Source organism: Rattus norvegicus, chromosome 1 (assembly GCF_036323735.1).
Source record: "Rattus norvegicus strain BN/NHsdMcwi chromosome 1, GRCr8, whole genome shotgun sequence".
NCBI classification, from domain to species: Eukaryota; Metazoa; Chordata; class Mammalia; order Rodentia; family Muridae; genus Rattus; species Rattus norvegicus.
The window spans coordinates 1,600,281-1,608,142 of NC_086019.1; positions in this window are offsets into that span (position 1 = coordinate 1,600,281).

The following is a 7,862-nucleotide window of genomic DNA, read 5'->3' on the forward strand; positions in this document are numbered from 1 at the left end:
AAATCCCATTATTTTGATGCTAATTATGGAAGTGGGCATCTATAAAGAATCCAAAGACAGAAGAAAGTTAAATCTAAAAAGAGCCTTTTTTTTTATTTCCAGGAAGAACTTTCCTTGGTGCTCCACCGTAGCCTGGCCCTCTATCTATATGGGTACATCTGTCTGTAGCTATCATTCCAGAGACTATAGTCTGCCTTAAGGAGGGTGAATGCTGCACTAAAGCTAGTATGTTTTTATGCACAGGAGGTAGAGGCAATAATGATTTTGTTAAACCAAAGTATCATGCCTGTGCTCTTGATTCCTACTAGATAAGGAGCTCAAAGAACATGTCCAGGAACAAAAATTGCCTAATTTTGGAATGATTTGCCTAGCACTACACTGAATCCACCTCCAAACATCTGCCTCTTTGGAAAAACACAGGGAAATTATAATGTCAATGATTCTCCCTAACTTTACAACCTAGGCTTGAGTAAAATTCTTCCTCGAATCTTAGGCTTTTCATCTGTTAGAAGGGAGAGAGTGGGGAGCAAAAACTTCATGGTACAGCAGCAAATCCCTTTTCAGGTTCCTTCCTGTTCTCCAAGATGTTGATGAGAGGGTGTTTCTATCTTATATGACTTTCTGATTAGACTACTGGAAAGAAAGGCTTTGGTGCTCATTGGTGAAAAGTACCTCTGTCTCCCTTTTATTGTATAATGATTTTGCCTGTTATAATTGCTACCTACTGTTTAGTGTGGAATTTGCCAACATATTCTCTGTCTAAATGACGGTGAACATTTTATTAAGAGAGAATGTTCTCCTAGGACTCTGATACACTACAGTTCAGTGACTTGGCATCTATCATGTAGCTGGTTCTGGGTGTGTCCATTGAGGTACCATTAATGTATAAATTTAAAGACGTGTGATAGGAGTTGTTGGCAGCATAACTTCAAGTACATGGTAAAGGTTGACCACAGCTCTTGCACCTCAGTCATTGATGTGACACTCATCTGTGGCTATGCCCATGTATAACAGCAACCAATAATTTTTGAAGCATTGGGAACATAGATCATGTACAAAACAAAAGCACTCCACTCCTTTCTTTTCTTTTGTTTGCTTTTCTTCTAGGTTTCATGGTACAGGCTCTTCTGGAGCACATGCTGGCCTCACCATCACTATATAGCCAAAGTTGGCTTGAATGTTGCTCATCATGCTGCCACTTTCAAAAATTTTATAATTAGTATGGGCTCATCTTTATGAGATTCTATTGATTTTCCCCTTTAAAAAATGTGTGTAAGCTGACTTTGGAGGGCTCTGATCAGGCAGGGCACAGCTAAGTTGATTGTGTCTAGATGTGTTGTATGCATGTCTGTGTTAGGCCAACTGATTTGTCAAACTTCAACCTCAATACAGCAATAGTAAGATTTTGGAACTCACAAGTAGTAGAGACTTGCTACAGTGCAGAACATGTGGCCTTTAGCAAAGGGATCTATAGAATGATTTCATGCTATTTTTTGACTATCTTAGAATACCTCTACAGTGCCAATTAAAAACAACTCTGTTATGCAATCTGCTACCTTGCTCTTGCCATGCCAACATTAAGATGCACAAGCAAGCAATTTCTGTTGTTTGTAAGGAGACAACTAAAGCATATTTTGAGAGTAGAAGGGCCTATGTTGCCAGGATACTGCTCCATCTTTCACATCTCTTGTTTATAGTGTCCTGGCTGACAGGTATTTCCTTGGTCATGTTAAACATGTCAGCCCCCTGTCCATGGATCATGGGCTTTGGTGAGAAGGCTCAGGCCTAATAAGGACATGGGATGAATGGTGTCCTCTTCTTTGCAGCCCCACAGATTATGGTTTCACACCCTGGGGCACTACAAAAAAACAATATTTTGTCATAACTCCCAACTTAGTAAGGAGCTAACGTCCTTTACCATCCATTAATCTTATTTTAAAAATAACAAACTGAATACTTTGAGTATAGACATGAATTACTAAAAAGTTGTAAAAGCTGGATTCCAAGTGGAAAACAAAACACTCTCCATCTACTAGCTAGTGTGTACCAGAGCCCATACATGAGGACAGACAAAGCTCTGGAGTTCATTGACATTCTTAGGATATCCGGTTTGATGTTTAACATGGAAACTGTCTGTATTAAAGTTTCAGTGTCAAAGTTCCCACAGAGTGTCCAGTGTTTGAATGTTGTTCCCACCCAGTGTCACTTTTTGAGGAAAGTTAAGGGCCTTGGGCTGTGGGCCTAACAGGAAAAAAAACAATGGATCAATGGACAATATTGGAGACAAACATTTGAGTGTAAGCAGCCCTCTACTGCCCCACTGAGGAAGAACCTTGGAAACAGAAAGCCAGAAGAACCAGTGGGCTCTGCCCAGCCACCATTGGTCCATTTTTGCTCCGACATCACAAAGAAGCATCGTAGGACATCATAGATACCTGTTCACTTACAGATCTGCCTGCGACTGTCTCCTGTCCTTACAGTACTCAAGTTGGCATTTGGTTGAAAAACTACTAGAGTCCGATGCTGCTGGAAGATTCTACTGGAACTTCCAGGAGCTTTTACACATTGACATAGTGCATTTATCTCCACATTGGTGACTTTGATTTACCTTTTTCATAGTGATTTGCATATTTGCTGTCTTGATTTATGCATTTCATTTTTCCATGTTCTTTATTATCTTCCAAACTACTTTTTCTTAATTTAAGTTATGTTTGATAATTTAGAGAATTTTGTTTTCATTTATATGTATAAGTATTTTGCCTTTATGTATGTTTGAGCACCATGTCCCTGGTGTCTTCTGTGTAGGTCAGAAGAGGAAATCAGATTTTCTGGAACTGGAATAGGACATGGTTGTGAGTTCCTATCCCACACCTAGAATTAAAACAATAACATGTTCACTTACCATAATCGGGGTTTTAAACAAACCCAAACTCTTATTAAAACTACCAGTAGTTGCACTTCCAGAAAATCTGATGCCCTGTACTGTCCTTCAAAGGTCATAAATAATGTTACATAAAAAGGTTTGTATAACTTTTTAAAGTGACGTATTGTGCCTGTGACTGTGCTGTGTATGGATGCCCTATAGGTCAGAAGTATACGACCTTCTAGAACTGGATTTAGGGTACTTGTGGACTACCTGACCTGTATCCCGAGAACCAAATACAGGTCCTCTGCAGAAATCATAGACATTGTGGACTCCAAAGCCAGCTCCCCAGCCTGGACCCAGTGAGTTTTGAAGTGTCTGTTGTATCATCAACTCCTCTTGAACCTGATTTTCTTGCTGTGTTGGTTCACAGTGATTGCTGAGATCAGGGGAGAGGAAGGCTGTCCTTTTCAATGAACAGTTCTTAGTGTCTGTGAGCCTTTGTTTGCAGTTGATCCCTGTCAACATGATCTGGCTCTCAGTTTGTATCTACTGCTTTAGAAGGTATTTCATTGTCTTCTCAAGCATTCAATGTGCTTGACTAGCTTGTCTGACATTTTTTTTACTTTTTATTATATTTATTAATTTGTGGCTGTGACAACTACCCCACTTTCCAAGAAAGTTTTCTTTTGATACTGCTACAGTGTTCTGCAATATCATGGTAAGGGACTGTAAGTGGCATGAAATATAAGGACCACAATTTTTAACTGCAAACTATAATGGTGTGTAATGATTAAATGAAAATATTTGTTATGGATAGTCCGATGAAGATTCCAAAATATCATATCAAAGGTATTTTCAATTGTTTCTCCTGTCTTGTTGGGTATTTGTAGCTACAAACATTGTCTTGTGCATGATTTAAAATGTCCCATTTTTAATTCCTCATTGCAATTTTGGTTCCAGTCATATCATGAAGGGCGTGATCATGGAGCAGGACCAGCTGGCCTACTCCTGTATTGATGAGAATGTCACAACTAACTATAAGTTGTTGGCCACCCTGGTTGAAGGGAACTTTTTAGAGGTCTAACTGGCTTTCCATGTCCTCACACTGACCTGTGTGGCTGTAAAAATTTTCCAAAATGTCAAGATATATGTCTTGCTTTTCTGCAGGAAAATCAGCAATGTGAAATCACTTGACCATCCTAACTTTATCAAGCTGTTTCACATGGTCAGACAAGAGAAAACACCCACCAGTTGAAGGATAATGCCTCGGATGGAGAGATACTAGAACAAGTCATTGAAGGTGGGGTCTTTAGAGGAAAGTCTCTATGCAAGGTTCAAAGATGTTTGCCGAGATAGTACATGCTGTGCAGTACTGCCATGACCATCAAATTTTCCACAGAGACATAAAGTCCAGCAAGCTGTTAATCGACAGCAGTAGGAACACCAAGCTGTGTGATTTTGGCCTGGGCAGAAGCTAGCAGATTTCTGGGACACACTTCCTTACAGTGCCCCAGAATTTTAGCAAGCACAGGAACATGAGAGCTACCCTGTGGATATATGGAGTTTAGGGGTCCTCCTGTTCTTCAAGGTGGCCAGGATCTCAGCTTTCTGCGGCAAGTATTTTGCAGGTGTGAAACTGCAGATTATCAAGCACCACAAACTTTAGCATTCCTTTTTATGTTTCCATTTATTTTTTAAGGTCATCATTGAACTATTGATGGTCAATTCCAGAAGAAATCCCACCATCCACAAAATCATGATGTGCCTCATGATTAGTGAAATGAGGCATGTTTATTACCTCCTTCCTGTGTATTTCTGCTTTGAAGTTTTAAAGAGGACCAGAAGCCAGAGAGTAGGAATGTACAGGCTCTTTTAACAATTTTATGGTAAATATAATCCTCGTATCAGCATCTGACTGAAACATTCTAAGACCCAAGTATATCCATGTGTCCAATCCTGGTTTCAAACGGTGGAGGTAAATTTAATATTTAGGGGAATGCACCGTTCCCTTGTTTTAGAATTAGAACCTCTACAACGGGAATCTGGGACATGTATATTAGTAGGACGGGAGCAATTATAAGTCAAACAACACAGTGTATTAGGTGATAAAATTCTTAAGAACAGGAGAAAGGGGCCAGGCAAGAAAGCTAGAGGGTGGCCCATTGAGAGCTGGTGGAACAACGAGATCAGGTGATAAATAGCATTCAGTCACACAACTAAACAAATGAGGAAGCTTTCTTGGGACAAAAAGGCCAGTGCAAAAAGCAGCACAAGCTTTGTGTCTGTGATACAGAAAGGCAAGCACATACACCTCTTGCACACTCACACCTGTATTCACCTTATTGATTCTGTGAGACTGGTGTCCAGCCAGCTCTAAGATCTGTCTGTCTCCCTCATACTCCACGATACTGAGGTTACAGACACATCGGCACCACGCCTAATTTGCAGGTGGGTTCTGGGCATTTGAACTCAGGTCCTCATGCTTGCACAAAAATCATTTCACCACTGAGCCATCTCTTCTGTCCCTCTAATTTGATGACCTTAGACAAAAGCGTGGCAGCTTAAAACAAAGGTTTTGCATACCACATTCTTACACCAGCAGGCTGTCAAGATTTTTCCAGCCTTTTGATTATCTAATAGGTAGAGAAAATGAAGCTGACCAAGTCTCCTAAGTGGTAACGTAATATAATAATAATAATAATAATAATAATAATAATAATAATAATAATAATATAATAAGGGTGCTGCTTACTGCCTTGTTCACTGTGGCCTGCTTAGCCTGCTTTTCTATAGCGCAAGGGACCCCCAGCCCAGCGATGGCCCCACAATGGTCTGGGCCCTCCCACATCAATGACTGATGAAGAAAATGCCTTACAGGTTTGCCTGCAGCCCAGTCTTACAGAACATTGTTAAATTGTGGTTCTCTCCTCTGAGATGACTCCAGTTTGTGTCAAATTGACATAAAACTAGCCAGAACATGAATGTTGACCAAAAAAAAAAATTCTGAAGAATAAACTGATGGTGGAAATCTGATTTCTTAACTTCCAATCATAAGTACTAAATTTTTCATTTTTAATTCCGTATTCTTGGACCTAAGCCTGGGAGTCTTTCAAGAAGGGATTTATAATATCTTTTAGTAGCTTAGTGTTACACTGAGCCACATAAAATTAATGTTTTTGAGAGTTAGAGGCAGCTTAATATGCATAATGTAAGGTTTATCCTATCACCAAAGTACAGGTGACCTGGTCTACATTGAACAATTGTTGTACATGGAAGGCTCTGTGTAAGACTTAAGATGGTGTTGGAATATTATAAAGACAGAATCAGGCATGAGGAGTTCATGGCGATGAGAGTGAGTGACAAGCCACTCGGGTCTCCTGTCTGAGAGTTGAGCTGCTTCCTCACAGATCCGCGTACAGAGGTGAGGCCGGTGTCAGTCTGTCCCTTGTTCATCCTCCCCAAATAGAGAGAGAGATTGGTCAATTAACTTATCAAAAGTGTGTTTTCAGTTTATATTCTTGTAGATTATAGTTATATAAAAATTTAGAAATAATATATACATACATGCAAACATACACTCATACATACATGCATACATACACACACACATACATACAGACAAACATGAATGACTGGAAAATCCACACTTAAAAAGACATTAGGAAGTAACCTGGGGCAGCTCGTTACCACCCCGTAGGTGCTGAAAGCACACAGTAATCTCCTTGGTTTAGATGAAGATGTTTTAAAATAACACAAGTCACAATAGGAGCAGAAACAAGGAACAGAACAAAGATTTGAAAAAAACAGAGCTCTTTTTCTCCTCTCTTCTCTCAGTGCCCCTTCCTCTCTCCTACTCACCCCCTTTCCCCATGGCAACTTCCTTGGCCTTGGTCCTTGGGGCCAGTGAACTTGCCCACCAGAAAGCATCTTCCCAATAAAGCCAACTTTAATATAAAAAAGGAAATATTTGAAGAAGCAATTCCTGATAAATTTTAAAAATTGATTGATACCAGCAACATAACTTAAAATTCATAAAATATTAAAAAGATAAATAGATCTGGAAATTAAAAATATAAAGCCTTATATATCATAACTCCAACCAGCTACATCTGTAACCAAAACAATAAGCCTGTCAAAAACCTATACACATCATTGTGTCACACTTGAATTTCTGAGAAGAAATGATTTTGAAGGCAACCAGAGAAATAGTAGCAACATTAATGCAGAAAGTGAAGATAAAAATTATAGTCATTGTCATACCAGAACTTGTAGTAGCTTGAAGGTATCTTTAACCTGGCCTATGGGAAGAAACTATGAATCCATAATTCTACACACAAAGTAAAGTAAAGAGAATGAAGACTTTTGCAGGCAGAAAAATGCTGAGTGCACATCATCTGTGTAATCAATTCAATCAGTGGATCAATTTCGTGATAAAATGTTTTCCAGGAAGGAAAGACTATGACACCAGAGAGAAACCAGGATCCATACTGTGCAGAAAACATATTAAGAATCACATAAATGAACGTTTAAATAACTTCTATTTTAACATTCTCTAAAAGAAAATTAGCAGTGGTAAAAATAGTATCAACAGTCTATTTGTTTACAGAAGACTCAGAGGTAAAATATGTGCTAACGCTAATAACAGCACCACAAAGTTAGGAAGGAACATTGAGAATTTATTGTGCTAAGGTCTTCATAGTGCATATAATTTGAATGTAGACTCTGATTCATTAAAGCATACACTGTAAAACCTGGGACAACTAGAAGTATTAAACATAATTGTGATTTCATATGAACACAACATGCCCTCCAGGACAAGGAAGACCTGGGGTTTTAGAACCATGAGGTCCTTTACTGCAGGGACAGCACTGGAGCCTCTAGCGAAGTCAGAGTAGAGCTGACCCGGGACGTAGGTCTGGCCTTGTTGGAGGACATGTGTCACTGTAGAGCTGAGCTGTGACGCCTTATGCTTAAGCTCTGCCCAGTGCAGGAGACA